The sequence below is a fragment of the Ambystoma mexicanum genome, chromosome 8 (assembly GCF_040938575.1).
Source record: "Ambystoma mexicanum isolate Mex_15411 chromosome 8, UKY_AmexF1_1, whole genome shotgun sequence".
In the NCBI taxonomy this organism is placed as follows: domain Eukaryota; kingdom Metazoa; phylum Chordata; class Amphibia; order Caudata; family Ambystomatidae; genus Ambystoma; species Ambystoma mexicanum.
In genome coordinates, this window is record NC_090929.1 from 1,544,890,942 (window position 1) to 1,544,914,454 (window position 23,513).

The following is a 23,513-nucleotide window of genomic DNA, read 5'->3' on the forward strand; positions in this document are numbered from 1 at the left end:
AGTACAAAAATATAAATCACCAATTTGACGTTTGGCATCTTGCAAAATCAATCAATAAAAAATTGTCGGCTGCAGGAAAAAAAAAAGATATGCAAGGTATTTCACAGTGGTCCAAGTCAATCAGCAACCATCTTTGGTGGAGCTCAAAAACATGTGAAGGGTCGTTGGAAATTCTACTGGAAAAATGGCGGTCAGTAATGTTGCACATAAGCAACGTACATCGATGGTCGACAAATGAGCATTTCCACAAATGTGAACATGGCCATTTGTCCACAGAGGAGGCACGGAAGAAGAAGTGGTTGATTCCTTCATCACCCACCCACAAGGCCATTGAAAAGATTGTATTTGATAAAACTATAACAAAAGCTTTGAGGGGACTCACGGAATTCTGCCACACAGGAGATTTGGAGGTGTTCCACAATATGTGCCTCAAGTACAGGCCCAAAAGATTGCATTTTGGCATGGAGGGCATGAAAAATCGGACTCTTCTAGCGGTCTTGGCACATAACCATAATGTTGGCCGTCAACAAAGTAGGACGACCGGAACTTTAGGGACGCTTCGCTACAATAAGGCCTTCACTAAAAGAAGTAAACAATGGGTGATCAAACCAGTGTTTGAGGATATGCAATATGAGTTTATTGAGAGACTTATCGTAGATGTCCTCGATAGGCACATACATGGAGTGGTGAACGAACCTATGCAGGGGACAACTGCATTGCCACCCAACATTGCCTCTGTTCCATGTCCACCTAAAGCAGAGCTCATTGAGAAATACACATCACGGTTTAAATGATTGTAATTCGATTGTCTGTTCTCTCGAGTCTCCTCATGTTGCAGGCCCATTGCAATTAAACCAAACAGTAATATAAATCATTTTTACAAAAATTATACAATGTTTCCGTATTACAAACACATGGCCGACCCATAGGGACAATAAAAAAAAAGGCACGCAGACAAGATGCCCTTACACTAACTGGAGCTAACTAGAAATGTGTGCTCGCTCAAAGTGAAGGTCAGCTGCTTTGATGTTTTGCTCGGGTGGCGGAACGGCCCACGACCCAATATAAGGTTCTATTGTGATTTGACCTTGACAGGCCGGGACCATCCTGAAAGACTAAGAAAAGATAATGAATAAAATTTCAGAAACGAAACGATGAGCCACGTTCATTAGAAGAAGTAACGTCCGCAAAGAAGGAGTGGTGTTTCGGGTCTGCCCTACACAGAGACACAATGGAAAATGCAAATATAATGTAAGTAACTTTTGATGAGTTTATACCGCAATTTCATTACTATACAGTGGCTTTAAAGACGGGTTCAGTTGTACTTGTTCGTTCTATGTGGCATAATGTTTTCTACCGCGCACTATCTGGAGGAGAAACATCTGCTTTTACTGAAGCACCTCAAAACCTTCCTCTTTGCTTCTGCTTTCTCTCTCCCTCTCCCCTGCTACAACTGGTCCACTGTCTGCGACCTCGGTCCTGGGCCCTTCCACTCTCCACCTGCACTGCCTCCCTGTCAACCCCTGCACTGGGGGACTGTCTCAGTATCCTACAGCCCCCCCTTCCCAGCACTTGTTCTGCACTTACCTTGCACTTGCCACCAGCTGGACCTATTTATTTATTATTTTATGCTACTTACCTTGTACTCCACTCCCCCCCACTCCATGCCTCGCCACGCCTTTAAACACTTGTGTACACCCAGTAGCGCTGTCCTCGCTATGAAATGAATAATTTTAATAAGGATCTGATGGTGAGACTAATTTCATTTTTTATGTTTTTAGGTACATCATTCACTACTGTCTGTGTCACGAGTACTAGACACCGGCGGACGGCTTCTACAGCCGCCAGTTGCTTCTCCGCGTGAACAACGTTACCACCCTGACCATTTTATGGGACGATCGCCAAGTACAAGTATGCCCTTACGCGGTACTAACGGTTAGATGCAACATACCTACCGTTGTGGTGGCCTAGTGCCTCGTTGTTGGAACAGCCATGCGATTATCAGTGCGACAGAAGAGCTTATTTTTATCGTAAACCAACACCCTGTGTACTGCACACGAACATCGCTTCCCTCAAGACGAACTAATTTGGATCGAGAGCAAAGAAAAATGCAAATCGCTGAATATTCTCTAAACATTTGATGTCCAATAAACGTACTTTGCCAAATGTACAATCTTGCCGTTTGCTTTTAAACCACGGTTTCACATTCCGAATTGTGGTGCTGTATTGTGAGATGCTCTAAGACCCTGTGTACAGCAAAGGACCATCGCGTTCCTCAATACGAACTTTTTGGAACATGAGCAAATAAAAATGCAAATCGCTGAATATTCTCTAAACATTTGATGTCAAATAAATGTACTTTACCACATTTACAATCTTGCGGTTTGATTTCAAAGTACAGTTTCATATTCCGAATTGTGGTGCGCTGTATTGTGAGCTGATCTGTGTTGATTTCCGGGGTCTGTGTGGAGTCGCGTAGAAGACGCCTGGGCGCGTTTGCCTACGCAGCTCAGTCACGTCACGGATAGAGGCGGGGAATATGAATGTTTTGATAAAGTCTGTTTCAGGGGCGGGGGATTTGATTTAGTGCCGCAAAGGCAGGTGAGCCAGGTCGATGCGGCGGAATGATAGGATTATCACAAAATGGAGGCTGATTTCGAGTGCGATAATGGGCGAAAAGTCGGGTAAGGTCCATAGGAAAGTTTCCTACGATCTACCGATTTATGCTTACAAACACATGGCCGACCCGTAGGGACAATAAAAAAAAAGTCCCGGAACTATCCTTTAAAGGTTACGAGGGAAGGCCAGGTTGCGGTGCGCCACCCATGCCTGTTGGCACGTAGCTGGGTGGGAGAGGTATACTGGTGTTGGTGGGGCTCTGTGTAAGAGGATAGCCATAATGTGTGTAGCTACAGTGCACATTTTTATCATGAAAGGTGGCTGTGTTCTGATGGCAGCAGTGTTCTCCAAGGAGTTATTTGAGTTATGTGTGAAAGCAGATGCGTGTAGAAATGAATGTGTGGAGTGAGATAGGAACAAATATGTTAGCTATACATTAAACATTGCCCACCCCTTTAGCTCCATCTAAGTGCAATAAACAAAACAAAAAACACTGCCCACTCTCAATATCCATCTAAGTGTAATACATTGCGCACCCGTAGATTTCCTCATTATAAGCAAAATGTCTGCCCTCACATCTGTTCCTGATAAGGGAGAGCTGTTTAAACAAGCATTGGTAAAGTCAACAGTTGGGTATAGGTAGTAGGCATGTGAGGGGCACTGACAACAAAGGTCTATTCCAAGCTTACACAAAAGCCAGAAGTGTTGGTTTGACAATGCTTGTTTGCTTTTTACCATTGTGCTCCCCGTTTGCCGTCTTCAACTTCCACCCCCTACCATGCAAATGATGGCCCATTCCGCTTTCTATCAGGGGGGAATGGGAGGCCCATGCAAGCAGTGTCTTCACTGTGAGGCAGAAAGACATTCGTGGGTTTGCCAGTGAAAAGCTGACTGCCAAATTCTGACATCACATTTATTTATGTATTGGTTATTTGTAATATGCACTACACAGCAGAATTGTGTTTCAAGGAGCATCAAGACAAGGGAGAGGGGAGAAACTAAAAAGTTCTTAAAAGGTCTTAAAACATTTGGAGTGTGCAAATGCTATATCATGAGGGGAGGGAAAAGTGCAAGAGGGTGGATGCATGAGGGAGGGTGATGGGAAGAAAACAAACAAACATTTCTGAGTTGTAGGTAACTTTTTTTGAAATACAAAGGGTCGAATGCCTTTTTTTCGACACCTAAAATGGTGCGGAAAAAAAAGTTTTGAATGCTTTTTTTAAAGTTTTTTTTTTTTTTATGGGGGTTCGCCCAACCCGTTTTCTTTTTTTTTAAAAAAACTTTTTTATACATACTTAACTAAAAAATATATAAATAAATAAATAAAAAAAATTCGATTTTTTTTTTTCTTCTGTCCTTTTGGTTTCGAAAAAAAGTCATTTGATCCTTTTTTTTCGAAACTATGACTGGACACCACCATCTGACTAGGTTTTCAGACGATTTGGAACATCACATACATTCAGGGGAGGGAGGGGGGAGTGTGGTAGAGGGGGAAGTGTGAAGAGGGAAGGAACATACAAAAACAGCGCTATTACTAAGCTATGTGACAATTGAGAGCGTGCAAGTGCTAAACACGAATGCAGGGGTTGGGAGGAGGGAGGCCTACCGGACCAGTGAAAGGGGCTGCAAAAATGTACAAGCAACAGGTAAATCAGCAGCGCCAAGAAGGCAGAATAAGTTTGCAGCGACCATTTCACATTGCACAGAAAATTATGGAGATCAACAACATGGGAAAGAATTGAGGTTAGGCAGAATGAAAAAAGGAGCACGGGGAAGGAAGAAGTGGCAGGAGCAACAACAGGAAACAATGGAATAAAGAAGCATTGTCAGGCCAAGGCGGCGGACGAGGAAGATGTTGAACAATCGGTAGCTGTGGAGGCAAGACAATGGACAAGTAGAACCGTTTATTAATCCCATTAGTGGCATTAGATGCATGCAGGATAAGTTTGTAGGGATCAGGACAATGAGAAGAACGTTCTTGAGAAGCACTGTGGATTCTGCAGAGGACAGACAGGCTCCTATCCGGGAAGCTCCAGACTAGCAAGATCCAAAGGACAGCTTGCTCACAGAATGGGGCAGAAAAGGATGGTAAGAAAATCAAACAAGTAATGAAGGGGGGTAACAGGGAGGTCCAGGGTGCAGTAGGAAAGAGAAAGGTTGGAAAACTTGCTGCAATGTTTATCTAGAAGTCATGGTTGATAGAAGACGCAGCAATCAGGTAAAGGACAGAGAAGGAGAACCACATCTGAGCGGCGACAGGTCAGACAGAAACAAAGGCCTTGGTGTGGGCTTTAGTGGGGAGCCGGCTTCGGCTGATGGCTCCCCCCAATTTGCTGATAAGATGATAAAATGGCCAATCACTACTCCAGCAGTCTGGTGATTTGAGTCAGCATAAGAAAGGCTGCTTGATGGTAGATATGGTGGCAGACATTTCTGAGAGGGCCCAACATGCTGGCGGCAGGGCAAGGCCTGCCCAGCACCAGAGCCAAACCTGGGTGATGCATGCAGGCTGTGGGCAACAGGCAAGGAGATGGAGGGAGATGCCCACGGAGCCCACAGCCTGCTTCATTGCTCGAGTCTTCTTCTGGCCAGACAGAAACAAAGGCCTTGATGTGGGCCTTAGTGAGGAGCCGGCTTCACCTGCCCGGATTGGCTGATATGATGATAGAATGGCCAATCACTGCTCCTGAAGTCCAGAGAGTCAAGTCAGCCTAGGAAAGGCTTCTTACAGGGAGATATGATGGAGACATTTCTGAGAAGGCCCAACATACTGGAACAAAAGCAAGGAAAGGCCTGCCCAGCACACAAAGGCCACATCTGTGTGATGCATGCAGGCTGTGGGTAACGGGCAAGGAGATGGAGGCAAGAAGCCTGCGGCGCCCGCAGCCAGATTCCTCGCTCGAGTCACCACCTGGCCAGGCAGAAACAAATGACCATAGTTCTGTCCCATATCATATTAAGTCGAGTAGTAGTTGTTATTTATTTTTTAGATACTTCATTTCATCAAATAATTATACAAATAAAAATTTCAGTCATCTGTTGGACATATTTTCAATTCATAAAACAAAATCATGTTGTGAAAGATAAATACCTAAAAAGGTTCACATGCATTTATATTGCTTTAATACCCAAAATGTCCCAGCTAGTAGTCACTACAAATAATTGATTACGACTCTAATACATTTGTCACCTTATCATGAACATATAGGGCCTCATTACACGGTAGGCGGTAAAATACCGCCTTTACTGGCATGGCGCTAATAACGTGTCCGTGTAGATTAGAGGCCGCTAATAACGTTGCATCGCAAGTATGTGGGCACAAGCTTAGCGCCATGACAATAAGGACCCTACCGCCATGCCATTAAAGACCCCATAAAGACCCTTAGCGCAACGATGAAAGCACTGATAGCACTTCCGACCCCCTACAACACGGCATTAGCGGTGACCGCTATTAGCGGTCACCGTAATTAAGCGGAACCGGAAGTAGCGTCATCGCACAGGAATGGGAAATAGCACAGCGGCCATCTTTAAAAACACAATCCATTGCAATCCTCTGCCCCCAGGACCTGCATCCACATCAGAGCCATACAAAATCCTTTCAAGACCCAATGACAATGCCCAAGGTAATTAAAAAAGGAGCAGAGCGGCAGCGTAAGGAGCGATTTACCAATGAAGAGCTCATTATGCTCACTGACACGCTTGCTGCCAACGCGGAGGTGGTGTTTGCCAATGACATGCGGCGTGTCACCCTAATAAAAAAAAAAGGCGATCTTGGCAGAGGTGGCCCAGAAAGTCAGTGTGGTGGGCACCACCCCCTGCACTGTGAAAGATGTCAGGAAGCGGTGGGACGATCTCCACCTCCGTGTATGCATCATCCTGGCTGCCAACCGGATCCTGGCCATGGGCACAGGAGGCGGCGGAGGATCCCCAATTAAACTAATGGAGTGGGAGGAGACTTGTGCAAGCACCATAGGTGTGGAATCTTTCGAGGGAGTCGGCGAAATGGAGCGTGGTATGCCCGAATCGTCAGATGGAGGTGAGTGTCCACACAAAACACTGCACTGTGAAAGATGAGGTATCTCCCCAAATGTGAGCCCTAAATCATCTCATGAATGTGGCCATCAAACATACATGCACACAACGCTGCCCATGTGAGGTTCACATCCCAACACACACACATGCATGCATCACCACAGACACGTGTCAACCAGACTCATGCATGAATGACCCACCCAACAGTCCTACGACCTGCATGCCCAAACATGAAGTCTGAATGCATAGAACAGCATGATGAACAACATCTGCATGAAGCACGTTGACCAATCACCAATGCCATCCCCACTTTGTCCCCCACAGGCTCACAGACTGACAGCGATGAGCAGGACAGTGCGACACAGGCTCCCCATGCCAAGAAATAACCCAGGGGAAATGAGTCAGGCAACATCGCCAGCACGTCGAGGGGCACAGGGAAGAGTGCACCCCCGCAGAGGGCCAAACACACCAAGCCACCCACATCACCAAGACGTGAACCTACGGCAGAACCAATTGCAGCACCCACTCTAGTAATCCCCCCAATGCACGAACCACCCGCGGAAGGGATTCTGTCTGATGCCAATAGTTCCATCGGCGAGGCAGCAGCCACAGCACCCATGTCCGATGTGGAGGACACTTGTGACTCGGCCATACAACAACACACACCCAGCCCCCAGAAGTCAAAAGAACCAAGCCCATGCCCCACATCACAATCCAGCAGCCCTGCCCAGTCTGGTGATGAAATCGTGGCAGGGTGCTGGAGTCCACCGGTGTCATCACCTGATGCTGGACCTATAGAACAAGGTGCGGCACCCACCCCACGAGCAAGACACAGTGGCCATGACATGGCCATCATCAGACAGCGGCAAGAGGACATCACTGTGCTGGTTGGCCAGCATGTGGATGAGGCAGTACGTTTGAGGGAGGAGTGCAGGGAGCATGCAAGGGACATCAGACAGGCCATGGAAGCCAGCACAAACAGGCTATGTGAGGAAATATCACTTGTGAGGCAGGTCCTCACACGCATAGCTGACTCATTGGACAGACAGAAGCCCCCACCGGCACTGGAACAACCATGCACCTCCTCCTCTGCCAGCTCAAGGCAGACCAGCCCCCGGTGCCGGTCCTTGCGAGCTATGCGGAGCACAACCTCTCAACCCCCTAACGATGGCAGTGGGGATGGGAACTAGGGCCAGCCAGATGTTGCTGACACATGTACAGCAAGGCAGCACTGTTGTACCCACCATAGATGGGGTTGTTGTGGGGGGAGGGGAGAAAGGGTGTTTTGGGACTGTGGTGGGGGAAGGGGGGAAAGGGTGTTAGCGTAGTTGGGTCCATGCACTTCTTTACCTCATAATATATTAAACACACTGGTGACAAGTTAAATCACAGGATTGGACCTTATCATTGTGTATGTGTGCTTTAATGGGAGACAGGGCACAGTGTGCACTTCACCACAAAACCCAGTGGACAAATACCCACATCCATTCAACAGAGTTCAACCATGTGAATCAGAATATTTGGTCAATCAGATGCTGACGCACAGCACGTCCCTCCCTCCTGGGCATCGCCACCTGCATGACCTGCAGCCCTGTCTCCTCATCCCCATCATCATCCTCATCAGGTGGTTGCATTTCAATGTCAGGGGGCATTGGCACATTCCATCTGATACACATATTGTGCAGCATGACACATGCCATGGTGATCATGGCCACCTTCTCATGGCCGTACAGGAGTGCCCCACCCGACCTGCTGAGGCACCGGAACCGTGTCTTCAAAAGGACAAATGTCTGCTCAATTACCACACGGATACGGGTATGTGCACAATTGTATTCCTCTTGGTGCCTGTTCTGTGGGTTCCGTACAGGTGTAAGGAGCCACCTCTTCAGGGGATAGCCAGCATCACCTGCATGGGTGCAACAATGGGTATGTGTTAGTGTTTACAGCAAGTGGAACCTGTACATATCACACAAATCAACTTTGCATTGTGATTGACATCCACAAATCCCAACATGCATGGAGGCAATCAGAGTAACTGCAATGTGGGAAGGTGAGGGAGTCCTTGCAAGTGGACATGCACCATGCATGCCTACGGCAGTTATTGCCATGTTCTGGCTGAGGTCAAGTCATTAGTGTTTCTGGACCCTGGCAACGTTTGTACCACACTGCTAGTGTACTGCCATTCTGTAATCGATGTTCCCAGTAGTGGTGTACGAGTGTGGATCAGTACAATGGCTACAGGTGATCCCTTTGTATGCACTCAAGGGCGCATATCTGCTGTGATGTTGTTCAGCGTACATTTCCATTTTGCATATTGGCTGCATGTCGCTGCTTTGTGTTATATAGTGTATGGTATGATGTGCAATGTGCATGTGGATAGATATGTCACGTTTGGCGTATTGGATTAATTTCTTTGTTGGGCAGCTTACAACTTGCATGTGGTTTTGTGTCAGGTCCATTGTGGGCTGCCTTGGTGGACAGTGGTGTAAATCTGTATGCCCATTTTTTCTACAGACAACATTCCACACCCATTTGGAGTATGCATCTCCCCCCCCCAATCACAGCCAGTTGGAGTATGCATTTCTCCCACCCAATCACACCCAGTTGGAGTATGCATCTCTTCTCCCCCAATCACAATCCACATCATACTGCCATGTGCTTGCCCTGCTACTCACCAAGAAGCCACAAACGTTGTCCAGCATGTCGCTCCATGTAGCGTGGTATCGTTGAGTTCTGCAGGACAATTGAATCATGGGTTGATGCGGGATATCGGGCACAACAATCTGTTGTGATCTTATTAGAGTCACATACCATTTGGACGTTGATGGAGTGGTATTGCTTTCTGTTTCGGTAGACTGTCTCATGGGCATGTGGGGCTACCAGTACCGGATGCAACTAGGGATGTCTGCCAGTGAATAGAAGCCAACTTTGGTGTTGGAGATCTCCTGGGCAGTCCGTGGCAGGGATATGTGTTTACTTGTGTGCTTCAGGAGGGCTTCGAGCACCTGGTTCAGCGTGCGTGAGAATACTGGTTGTGATATGCCATGCATCTGCCCTACCGTATGCTGGTAGGTGCCTATGGCCAAGAAGTGGAGCACAGTTACCACCTTCAGTAGAGGGGGGATGGCAGTACGGATGTCTATGAGGCTGACGATGTTGTTGTGTATCATGTCCACAATGGTGGTGATGGTATCCCGGTCCAGACGGTACAGGGTGTGTATCTGCTCAGGGGTTAGATTGAATGGACTGGCTCTAATCCTGGTGATTGGTGGCTTCCTCTGTGGTATGATGAGGTGCACTGGTGTCTCACCCTCCTCCTCCACCTCCTCCTCCTGCGTCTCCTCTGTGCTGCCTGTTGTTGTTGGTGCTGCAATGCAATAATGTCCTCCAGCCCATGTAATGCTGCTAGTATTGGAATCATCTTGGTGTGTGAATGGGTGTGGGAAGGGGTGTGGTGTGCTCCTTTTGTGCTGCCCCAGTCTCCATTGCCTCCACCTGTGCTGATTGTGGCCACCTGTGGCAGTTGGGAACACTGCACATGTCCCTTAACGGGTGGTTCGTGATGCCGGTATTTCCACTTTGCCAGTATGGGCTTTTTGGGTCTGCTCCATGCCGCTATTAGCATGTCCGCATGCCTTGTAATGAACTCCTTTTTCCGCCATGCCGCTAATGCCGTCATGAGGGGTCGCGCGCCCACGACCTTGCCGCTATTAGGTGCAACGTTCTTAGCGATGTCGCTAATAGCGGATAGACAGGTCGTAATTGGCAGGAGCTTTTACCGATACCAATAATCCTTTACCCGCATTGCTTTTCCCTTACTGCCTACCGTGTAATGAGGCCCATAGACTTCTGAAATATGTATCCAAGATGCTCAAAACATTTGAAATGTATATAAAACAACATCCTTTTCTCTATTATATAATAAAACAAAACATATTTGATTACAATTAGTTTGAACAACTCAGACTATTCAGCTTGTAACTTTGACTTTTCATTGTAGCACTGACAATATACACATTAAAAATGCATGATACACACTTCAAATTAATTATTAAGGAGATGTAATACAGCAGGTTCAAGTTGTTTCTATTGTCTATGCCACAGGTGTGGAATAACAGTCTTTGCACGTCTGTTTGTACAATGTGCAAAAAAGGGAAACGGATTATCATCTCAACCCCCTGAGGACAAAATAGACATTGGCCCTCACTACAACTCTGGCGGTAGCTGTGCCCTTATTAAGGAGTTGTTTTTTTTCCGGCACCCGCGAATGGGCAATAACCGGGTCATGCTGAGTTTGGCAGACCCGGTAATTGCCCATTCGCGGTTGCCGTTATGGCCGTCCTCCTGGGCAGAATGGGGGTCGGGAGCATGGTTACACCGGCACCCGCAAGCAGAACTCGTAGTGTGAAGGAGAGGTGCAGAAGATTAAATCTAGCACTTCTTATACAAAAAAAGTTCCCGTAGAGACAGGTGCAAGGTCATATATGTTAACGCAAATTCAGTGCCTTGTTTGAATTTTTCAACATACTGAAGGATTCTGTATCCTGGGCATATTTTTCCAGTAAACATGTTTTAATGCTATTTGAGTGCTCATAAATGAGTTCTGTCTTAACACAACGATTTGCAAGGGTTGATTGCTTTAGATTCTTTTTTCACTTATGCAATCAAGTGTGTTTACATGGCCTCTGTAGCTTCACAATATCAATAATAATATCCCTTGTAAGGATTGCCTCCCTTCATGAGATTGTCATTGCAGGACAGGAGGGATTTGACAATGGTCCTCTGGATAACCAGCTCCGAGGTCCAAATGTATAGCAAATATGGGTGCGCTATGTGGTAATCCCAAACGTTTTTAATAGAAATCATTGTCTACTAATTATAAAATATTAATGTTAACAAACCCAAACATTCCTGTGCCATAAATGCATTAACCTAAAATGTTTTAGCAAGTAGGCCACTGGTCTCACTATCAACTGATTGGAAGCTCAACATTCCTGCAATCGCCTGTGCCATTAGGGTACTCTGTTTTTTGTTATTTCATGTGTTTAGTCCCCCTCAATTTATCTGAGAAAAGGAGTTAGAGGTAATTACTCAATGAGGTTTATAATCCTGTTTCCTTGACACCCTAGTGTTAAAACACATTATATTGCAGCATTAGCTTTTAGAGATCCTTTGACCATCAATAAGGTTTAAGTGTTCAGTAAGGTTTGGAGAGCCTTAACGATTAAGACTAATAACAATGGGTTGTTGGCATATGATACAACAATTAATCTACGGTTTTCCAAACCTGGGACATCAGACGATCTGTTGGTACCAACCCAGACTTTCAAGTTAACAATTAAGTTTTGAAAGGACTTCAGTGCACTTATAAATGAAAAACGAAATTGGTACTGTCCAGTTAACAGATTATTTAAATGTGTAGATTAGTTAAATACAATCAGAACAAAGACACAGACCTGCCTTAGCCCTGTTTGTATTGAACAGATGTGTGCACGTTCCAATATTGGTAGATCTTACAGTTGACTCAGTGCCCCAAAACAGTAGGATTATCAATTCTGAGAGTACAGAACATATCACCTGGTTTAACTCTATCTGCCAGGTTGTAGCACATACAGAGACCCTTTAAATCTAAATAAAGTTTCACTTTTTTCAGATCTTGTATTTTGAGGTTAGTAGACACATACTGATGGCCTGATGTGACTTATCTACTGCTCCACTAAAACCGTATTGTATTTCAAATAAAATTCTCTTTTTTTACCCTCAACGTTTAATGTGTGCATAAAAGGCACCCAGATATTTTTGAGACATTGTCTAAAACAGATATAGGATGGTGAGAAGCGGGTGACGCCTGTAACCTCTTACAATAACTGCATCAAATCTGCCAAGCATATGTACTTTTCAGATATTCTCCATAGACAATCAACTCATCCTCGTCGCATTTTCCAAACTCTGACTTGTCTTCTCTCTCCTCCTGCTCCTGACCCTTCTATTGCATCACCTTTATCTGCATCAGATCTTGCCAAATTGTTCTCCTCTAAAGTACTGAGCTTATAAAAGAATATTTTGCTATCACCTTCATACAATCCCTCTTCTCTATCTTAACTCCTTCTACCACTGTTTCTAACTTCGCACACGTCTCTGACTCTGATGTCACTCTTCTTTTGTCTAATACCCACCCCACTACTGCCCCTGACGACCCTCTTCCCACCCTTCGTATTCCCACACTCTTGGTATCCTTCCTTACCTCCTTTTTCAATATCCGTCTTACCACTTCCACATTTCCCTCTTACTTCAAACACACAATTATCATTCTCATCTTGAAGAAACCCACTGCAAACCCCCTTCTTGTGTCAAACTTTCACCATATATCCCTCCTACCCTTTCTTTCTAAGCTGTCTGAGCGCCTTGTTTACTCTCAAATCTCAACATTTGTATCTGATCCATCTCTTCTTCCTCCCACTCAATCTGGTTTCCGACGCCGTCATTCCACTGAAACAGCTCTTACCTCCGTAGTTAACTCTCTTCTCACCGCTTGCTACACAAAACACTCCTCTGTCCTTATTCGTCTAGACTTATTGGCTGCCTTTGGCACTGCGGATCACTCTTTGCTTCTTGACTATCTCGCCTCTTTTGTTTTCCGTGGTTCTGTCCTAACCTGGTTATCATCTTATCTATCTAAACGTACCTTTGCCATTTCCTGGAGTGGCAACACCTCTCCTTCCTTTCCTTTCGCCCAGGGTGTTCCCCAAGGCTCAGTCCTTGGTCCTTTCCTATTTTCTTTGTACACCTCTTTTCTTGCTCCCATGATCTTATCCTTTGGAGTTTCAGACCACTTTTATGCTGATGACACTCAGGTTTTTCTTTCTTTCTCATCTTTCATCCCTGACATTCATCACCCTCTTTCATCCTGCCTCACTGCTTTAAATCCTGGATGACCTCTCACTTTCTTACTCTCAACGCTGGTAAAACAGAAGTTCTGTTGTTTCCCGCTAATGTTTTCCTTCCCACCCCCAGCTTCTCCTCCTCCCATTCTATTTCCTCCGTCCTCCCTCCTATCTCCCTATTTCCCCCACTGCTCGCAACCTTGGTCTCTACTTTGATACTATGCTTTGTTCACCATATGTCTCTTACTTCTCGCGCCTGTCGATTTCATCTCTACAACTTATGCAAAATGTGCCCTTTTATTATTTTTCATGCTACAAAGCTAGTAGTATCTTATTTAGTCTTTTCTCAACTTGTTTTACTGCTCAGTTCTCTTCTTTGGTATTCCTTCCTCTAGTCTTGCTCCTCTTAAATCAATCTATCACTCTTTCATCCGCTCTCTCTGTCTTCTCTCTCATCGGGACTCTTGTCTTCAAAACTCTCTACAGTCTCGCCCCTAAGTATCTCGCATCCCTCATCTCATTCTTCTCCCCTCCTAACATACTCCGCTCTGCTGTTCAGTTTCGACATACTGTCCCTCGTGCCATTCATGTAGCGACCCCCAGCACAAATGCCGAAACATGAACTCTGACGAGAGGAGTTATCTATTCTGTATTCAGATGGTACCTGAAGAAAAAAACCTCTCAAAGAGACTTGCGTGAGGAGGGTGTGTGCACTACGAATGTTAGGGAAAACCTTGGGAAGTGGAAACCCCACCGTCTTCACAAGGATGACTGAATATTCCTAGTGTATGGTGAAATACAAAAAAAGAGAAGGTGTTGCCGCAGCAGCACTTGGCTCTCCTCTGTGTCAGTAGAGCGAACCTCATTGAAATAGAACTGCTCTTCCTTTCGTGCGGCTTTCCCAGCAGTGGACTGGTTTCCACATCCTGCCTATCAGGTTTATCATATTACCCCAAGTGATGGGTGTTTGAACAAGAATGTTATAAGCCCCTCCTCTATGACTGATCTATTCCTGATATTGACCTGTATTTTACAATGCACCCTATTTTGAAGGAAATTGATAACTATTGTGTAAATATCTTATATTGTTTTCAGCTGCTGGTTGACATATTAACAAGAGTTACCGCTGTTTTGGTTTGTTCGTGTCATGCTCTTATAATGTGATAGATAAGTTGTGTTGTTCATCCTATCATAATGAGGTTATTTAGCTTGGCTGGGAAACTTTAAGCAGTCACCAACAGTTTTTTTTTCTTTTTGAATTTTTACATTTTTTTAGGTGTAGGTGATAGGAACAACAAATAAATGAGTTCTGTGTTACTAAAGTGACACTGGCTGCAATTAAAGTAAGTATTGAGAAAATGTAATATTTAATATGTTATGAAATGTAAATTGTAATGTGGTATGCACAATGATGCTACAGTGCACAAGTTGAATATAAGAGTTTGATGCCATTCATGTGACAAATCTCGCCTGTACTTGAGAGAACATTTGCAGATTGCTCTTTCGTCTTGCACACCTCATGAGCTTATGTGAAAAACAGGAATGCATTAGAGTTGTGATATTGTTAAGTATTTTAAGTAGTTTAACCATGTGACATTTAGGAATGGAGCGTTGTTTTTTTTTTGTTTTTTTTTTTTTGCACATTTGTGATTTCTCCTCGTTTTCTACATTATTTTCATCTGTACCCCCGATATAAAAGGCAGTGACTGATCATCATCCCCCATTTGTATCTACAGTTGCACACGTTCTTATGATAGCTTATACATTATGTAAAGAAATACGTTACAATCAAGGGTTAACTGGCTGATTTATGAACGAGTTATGCCCACATGTTAAATACTGGTGGTGGAATTACTAATGTACACCATGTAGGTAAGTATCCATTGTTGTAGTGTGGATGGAGTATAAAGTGGCAGTAGCAATGTGCACGTTGGTGGCATCAGGTGCAGGGGTATTCCATGGACTGGGTGGCATAAAGTCCTTAGTATGCCATAAGGTGTCTAGCACCAGTGGTTTGGTAGTGTTCTTTTGGGTGTAGAGTAAATTCTTCTCTGCTTGCACTAATGGTGTAGGAGTGTGGAGCATTGTAATAAGATGTTCTGGCCCTAATGTGTGGAAGGGGTGAGGGTGGCTAAGGTCCAGTCGAGAAGCGTGTGTAATTGTTTATGCTCTATGCCAGTCAACACACTATAGAAGTTGCAAGAACGTAACTTAGCAACTGTTTTGTTTTTTCTGATACTAACTTGGTGGTCGATTACCTCTGCTTTTTTACTGCATTTATTTTAATGTTCTATTTCTATGCATTACGTTTGTGTCTGTGTGTGATCCTTTGTCTTGTGAGTTCACTGTTTAATCTTTTCATTTCTTTCAAAGGTCCTTCTTATGCCAGTGTAGTTTGGTTATAGGACTTCATGGTTTGGTATGTGCTTGAGTGTGGCAGGCTTGATATCAATGGGTGAAGGCCCTAGAAGGTGTTGTACTATTTGTGATAGGCTGTGAATGTTGTTTGTTTTTGTTCGTCTTGTCATTAAATATGCATTGACTAAGGTGTGGTGATATGGGGTGTGGCAAACCCAGATCCAAGGTTGGCAGCCATCCTTGGGCCTGTAGTGTTTCGTTCTGTTGTGGTTGAATATAGTGTGGCATTGGTAACATGGTCTGCGAAGTCCAACCATGTTGTAAGATCTCTGTTTTGTTCTGTTTTTTTGTGGTTTACATTGTGAAAGAGGGAGACGTGTGTAGTGTCTAACTTAGTGCTTCAAATGAATGGGGAGAATGTACCCTGGAATGTGAAACCCAGAGGTTGGAAGGTTCCAGGAAAGACCTTTGATGGACACAGGATGGGAGCCCTAGCTATAAAGATGTTACCTTATGACACGCTTGCGTAACCTTTCTACTACCACCCTGTACAAGAAAAGCAGCTCTTACTGCACTTACCTTGCTCTGGGATGTTCCTTACTTTGATGCTAGTCCACCCAATGACAACAGGATAGTACCTTTTTAAAAAGGTCTACAGGGATTCGACCTGGGCCTGAGCTTTTATTTGCTGTTTTTAATTGTACTGCTCTAATTATCTCTCGAATACATCAGATGAATTACATTCAACATCCCTAAAGAATATGTTGGTCACTAGATCTTATCCATTCTTCCTATGATGTGATGTGAATATTTTGTCTAATTCGTTACTCAATCCCCAGCTGGAACCTTAGGTTCAATGAAATGGTTCTTTTTGGGGTTTAATGACTTAATCATCAAATGCCAGGATAGTCTTGGATCACTGATCTCTGTTGCTTTCCTTATCTCCACCAATTTCTCTAACGCTTACTCACTTTTCATATTGTCTATTTCCAACGTATATGATTTCCTTTTATTCATTATCAATTTATTTTGTATCTTTATAATCACCTTTTAAGGCCTGCCATAATACCGTCCTGATTTCTTCACGTTTTGCCAAATCATCCTTGATATTTTGTTGAAAATTTCTTTCCAGTCATTCTTCTATTTCTTGTCCTGCTCTGAGTGTAAAACAGACACTTTGCTTCTGTGTGGGAGTTTTCAGTTAGATGGGATTTCATAATCCTATACTGTTTGTGAGCTAAACATTATGAACAAAGGGATTGTCACGTGCATTTTTTCCAACTGTGAAAAAAATGCACCACCAACACTAGCTTGCATGTACTGTGTTATGATATGTTGGGTTATTTATAATGCACTTAATAACCAGAGGTTTGTAAGCGCAAACCCGGGGATCAAACCTGTGTTGCTTTGTGTCATCTTGCTTGCAAGGAAAGCATGTTGCCCCTGAGCTATCCTACCAAGATGATGTTGTCCACTTAGGAGCATATTGTATTATTGAGCTAATATGGATTTGTTAAAACACAAAATAATCTTGCATTTTTAGACATGTTACATGCTCCAACAGCATGTAATATGAATATATATATATATATATATATATATATATATATATATATATATATATATATATTATATGTGACTATATGTTAGGTTATTTATAATGCACTTAATACAGAGAGGTTTCTAAGGGCAGACCCGGGGATCAAACCTGTGGTGCTCCATGTCGTCTTGCTTCCAAGGCAAGTATGTTGCCCCTGAGCTATCCTCCTGAGGTCAGTGTTTAGTTTTAAACTATGGTGAATTTTACCGCAAGCCAGAATATGTTTTCACTTTGTTCAAACAAACAATTTGGGCCTCATTACGAGTGTGCTGGTCCGGTAACTGTTTTTACCGGACCGGCACACTCTGAGGTCTGTGAGCAGGTACCTTTCTGCCCGACATATCTGACCTGGAGGGCGGAATGGCACCTGCTTGCAGACCTTGATGGATGTACCGGCGCCATTCATGAATGAATTCTGTCCTCTCCATTCCCATTAAGTCGAATGGGAATGGGGAGTAATATTTTCTGACGCCCAGCAATAGGGAATTAGCGGGACCGTTTGGGCTGTAATGCCACTGCCGGGCCCCGGGAAAAAATGACTCTGGCGGCAGCCATACCAGTATTTACCGGCACGGCTACCGACTCATTACGAGTATGGAGGTAGCCATGGTGCTATTAGCGCCATGGCTACCCCCATACCACATACCGGGTCCGGGTTCTCGGTATGGGGACTTACCGGGTCATTCCAACCTTGGAGGACCTGGTAAGTCCCCATTCTGAAAACCATTCCCCATTCCCATTCGAGCCCTAACAGGGCTAAATGGGAATGTGGAAGGAGCTAGTAACGGGCCCACAAATAGCGGGCTTGTTATTAGCTCCCTTGGCCTTAGCGGCTCCCACTAAGGGCAGCTGGTAAAACCAGCCGGCCTTAGTGGGACCCGCTAAGGGACCTCGGAATGCAGTGGTATGGTGTTAACGGCACCGACATCCTTACCGGAGCTGTTAACCCCTTACCGCCGCACTCGTAATGAGGCCCACTGACTCGTAGACACTAAACCATGTATACAACACGATTGAAGCTTGGATGGCAGCCAATGGGCTTTGCCTCAACTCAGACAAAACCGAACTACTCTTGGTTGGCTCCAAGGAACCACTTTAAAACGTTGAATCACAATTTAGTCACTTTACGATTGACAGCATTAGAATCTCAGTAGCTAACTCAGTAAAAACACTAGGTGTCTGTCTTGACTCAAATCTAACAATGACTAGGCAAGTTAATGCCATCGCCTCAACAGCAGCCTACCATGCCAAACTCCTGACAGCAGCCAGACCCTTCCTATCTAAGGATAACTGCATCCTAATTACCAGAACCATCACATGATCCAGGCTGGATCACTGTACTATACTGTTCCTGGGCACTTCCCCCCCAAAAAATGGCCAAACTTCAAACTGTACAAAAACAGCGCTTTGAGAGCAGCCACTGGAATACCCAAAAAAAGAGCATATCACGGCAGCTAGGAAACAAGCACTCTGGCTCCCAGTTAGAGAAAGAGTCCTCTTTAAAGCCCTTGCCCTTACTCATAAGTGCATCCACCTCACTGCTCCACCCTACCTCTCTGTGAGAATTCACCCCTCTAGATCCACCAGACCGACTAGAACACCTTATGCTAACATGCTCATGATCCCCAGAGTAAAAAGAGCCAGAGCAGGAGGGGCATGCTTCCCGTACCTAGCAGCGATGCACTGGAATGCCCTACCACCACCCTTGCAAGCAGAAGTCTCCCACTCAGCATTCCGTAAAGCAGTGAAAACTATGCTCTTCAAATAAAACTCATTCTAGATATGAACACCACCCTTCTCACACACCGAGGCAGAGTTGAAGCAACTGCATAATATGTATAAGCCACCCCTAGCTGAAATCTGTTTCTGAATTGATAGTATAATGTTGACATAATGTACTTGAACCCTGAAACTGTACCTATGAAACTGTACTTCTCTATTCCTGTATAATATCACTCCTAGGCCCTTATATTCACATGTATGTAACTATGTATGTATGTAACTTCTCTGTAACTAAGACTGACACAAGTAACAGTGCCGTGATGCCTTTGGCCTGTATGTGCGCTATACAAATGCAAAATAAATGAAAAATAAACAAAATGCAGCACCACGATATCGGGAACTGTGTAAAAGCATTGCAGAAGTTTAGTGAATAATTAGCAAATCAGCATTCTCATTGAGTTGATAAGATCATTGGTTGATGCACCATTGCCGACATGCTACGCCTTCATATGACTTGGAAATGAGAACTGGTGGCTCTTCCCAGCGCAGCGATATTCATTGAGGATTGTGAATGCACAGTACAGTGATTACATGTTGTTTGATTTGCTTTGCTGTTGGCAGATTCGTTTTGCCGTTCACCCTGCTTTACAACCTGTGCTGCACTTTACACGCTTAATTCACGTATGTTGCTGATGTGGGATCCCTTCCCAGTGATTATTGCCTGCAAATTCTGAATCTCAAGGGACTTTCAGAATCGGCAAATCTTCCACTGCTCTGATTGTCATAAATAGAGTGTGATCAATAATTCAAAAACGGTACAAGATCCATCAATCGCTCCTAATCTAATCCCGCAGCCATGCATTGAGGGATATCTATCATATTTGCTTGTCAGGATCTCCCCGTAGGGAGCCCATCCAATCACATCTCTTGGAACGTGATGGATTCTTGACATTTTACTCTAATGCAAAGGCTTCCCATGGAATGGCAAATTGCTGGAGCTGCGTCTCTCAGCTTTACTTCATATGTTGTTCCAGGGTCTTCCCCCAGAGCCCACCTGCCGACACATACAATACTTTTGGAAATACATTGTTTTGATGGGAATGAATAAAATGGTGCCTGAACTATCCTCTCCATAATCCTAAATATCGTACAATGTACCTCCTTACATCCCAGAAAGAGGCTAACCTTCGTACGTCGTTTCGTTGTTTTTGTATTACGTTTTTCATCCATTTCATGTTTACGGTTCACTAAATGGATTGGGTTCACCACCAGCTCTAATATGGGGCTTGGTGACGTAAATAAATGTTCCTTTTTTCAAATAATGACATTCCTTTGAGGATTTGTGATGCATTTAAATGCAGATTTCTTTCAAATACTGATATTAAAATGTGCCAAACATGTTTTTGCTGCACACCCACTTTTAAAACGTTAGAGTGCATTTTTTTTCCATAATGAATTGTGCATGTCCCCAGTTAACTGTTTTCCAAACAAAATTAGAAGAGATGTGGGAGCCCTTGTGTTACGTTTGTAAATACACTTCTGAGTTAGCATGTAGGTTATATAAGCTCCTTTAGTCATAGGGCCTCATTCCGAGATTGGAGGTAGTCCTGGCGCTATTTGCGCCATGACTGCCTCCAATAACGGTACCGGCACCACTCTCGTTCAATGGGGACTTACCGTTGTAGTCCGACCTTTGCAGCACCGGTAAATCCCCATTGAAAAAAACATTCCCCATTCCCATTTGAGCCCCCATAGGGCTCAATGGGAATGGCGAAGTAGCTAATAAGGGTACCTCAATTTGCAGTACCGTTATTAGCTCTGAAGTCCCTTAGTGGGTCCTGTAAGGTAAAACCAGGCGTTGAAGGAGGGACCCGCTAAGGGAACTCGTATTAGGGCGGTAAGGGATTACCGGCACTGGTCTCCTTAACGGTGCCCGGTATCCCTTACCGCTCTACTCGTAATAGTCTTCCACCAGGTCACATCAGGCACATCAATCATAGGAGATATGAGGGGAGCTCAGGAATGGAGCACATTGGCTCCCTCCACCCAGGCTACATCAAGCTAACTGCCAAAGGTGGAACACTCAGGGTCCCGAGCATCACACAGACAGCAAGAGGAACAGGGGCACAGCAGGAAACAAGGGGAAGATAAGGTCCTAACCAGATTAGGCTTGCTACAGAAACGGTAGAAGTGTCTTCTATCTCCACTGTGACATTTGAAAAGAAAGAAATGGTATGAGTTCAAATGGGTCACCCTACTTCACTGGAAATCCAACAGACAGCCAGTTATCACAACACTCAAAATAAAGGGGTAAAACCACCCACACTGAGACAACTTATAGGGTGACCATACCCTGTCCTCTTTCACTGAAGAATACTTACATCTACAAATATAGTCAGCGGCAGCTGATCCTGGATACTAGGCATGTTCATACCTACCAGAGGACTACTCACAACTACAAATACAGTCAGCAGTTGCTGATCCTGGAACCTAGGCATGTTCATACCCACTAGAGGACAAAACACTAACCACACAATTTCTCTGCAGGAGGCGTCGCTCCCACACCAGACACAAAGTAGGCATCCTTCCTACACTTGCCATAACAGATATTCCAATATAGAGGGGTGTAAATGAATAACACAGGAAACAGTGAAGGCCCACTGTACAAAACATTTACAATAAACGTTCTCAAATAATGTTAATTCTCACATTAATTCCCCTCAAACCTCAAATAATGTTAATTCTAAACATTAATTCCTTCACAAACACATCATCAATGGAAGTTCATGTCGCTTTTCAGCATTAGCATGCTGTAAACCTCAATGGAATGTTAATTCTGACATTGTCACATATGCATTAATTATGCTAATACCTCAGCAGAGCCACTTTAATAAAAGCATTGAGCATCCAAAAGGTTCCAGCAACTAACCATTCCAGCACTCATACCAACATTCCACTGATGACCTTACACATACAGACACCAAGAGGGACAGGGACACAGCAGGAAACAAGGGGATGAGCAGGTCCCAACAAGACAAATCCAAAGACCAATTCCTAACACCCCTCAACTGAGAACAAACACTGCCAAATAACGTGCTCTGTGGGTAGGTGCCCACGCAGGAGGGTCTGCAAACACGCGTGTGCCCACTGTACCTTTCACAGAAGAGAGATATCCATTTGCATATCAGTCTGGTCCCAGTTCTGCAACAAAATGCAAGGCAACTCTCCTCTGAACAAGAGTACCAACAGCAACCCCAGACATGTGTTTCACCACTGTTGGAGCACAGTGAGCACAGGGTCCACGTCTGGATTACCATGGGTATTTAATTTAGGGTTAAACCCCAAGTATGATAAAATTAGAAGAGATGTGGGAGCCTCCCTAATTGCTCGCTGTGCTTAGAGAGGCACAAATTCATCTCACTGATGAGGACTGACTACTCCAAAACGAGTGTCTGGGGTTGCTGTTGGTACTCTTCTTCGGAGAAGAATGGTCTAGCATTTCTGTGCTGGACTGCCCAAGTGGGTGGGACCAAACTGATGTGCAAATGGCTATTTCGCCTCTGTGAAACGTACAGTGAGCTAAAACGAGGTTGTAGAGCCTCCCAAGTAGGCACCTTCCCAGAGAACAGGTTATTTGGCCATTTTTGTTCTCTGTAGAAGGGCTCCAAGACTTTTTTTTTTGTATTACAAAAAATGCAAATTACATCATTGATAATGCAGATCACCTTTGGATAATTAGATAGGGTGTTGGCACAGAGTGAAATAAGAGAACAAGTGCACAAAGCAGTGGAATTAGTGGACACAGCAAGTGTGACCAGCCCACCTCGAAAGCAATACTGGCATCTTTTAAAGATGTTCAACTAAGCACGCTGGGCAGATCAGTGCTTTATGGGCCTTTGTGAATAAAGGGTAATCATGCTACCTCCAGTGGTACTTAGCAAAACACTATGCAGTAGCTTTGTTCAGCCATCGCATAGGAGCTAATTTTCCGCTCTGTGTAAGGCAAATGAAAGACTTAAAAGCCTTGCGCAAGGCTTTCACATCTTCCATTTATGTTACTTCCCATGTTCCTCAATTTGTATGGCGGGGAGGAATGCAACTTGCGTTTCCGCTACTCCCTTCCTCTAAGCCAAACACACATTCCAGCGTTTGCACCTGCATGTATTGTCATGCCGGCGCAAATGCTGGGGATTCCTAAGGATGATTTTTAAAAAAAAAACACTTTGAGATCACTCAGGGCGGTCTTCCTAGATCAAACTGTGACATCCCTGCCACAAACGAGTGTGCTTCGGGTCTAA

The 23,513-nt window shown here is 44.5% G+C and overlaps 1 protein-coding gene across 5 annotated transcripts in view; it reads right to left on the minus strand.

Annotated features, from left to right (window-relative positions):
- The window catches only part of LOC138473193 (VPS10 domain-containing receptor SorCS1-like), a 3,088,785-nt gene that overhangs the window by 1,521,587 nt on the left and 1,543,685 nt on the right, over nt 1–23,513 (minus strand). The gene's annotated exons all lie outside the window — the stretch shown is intronic.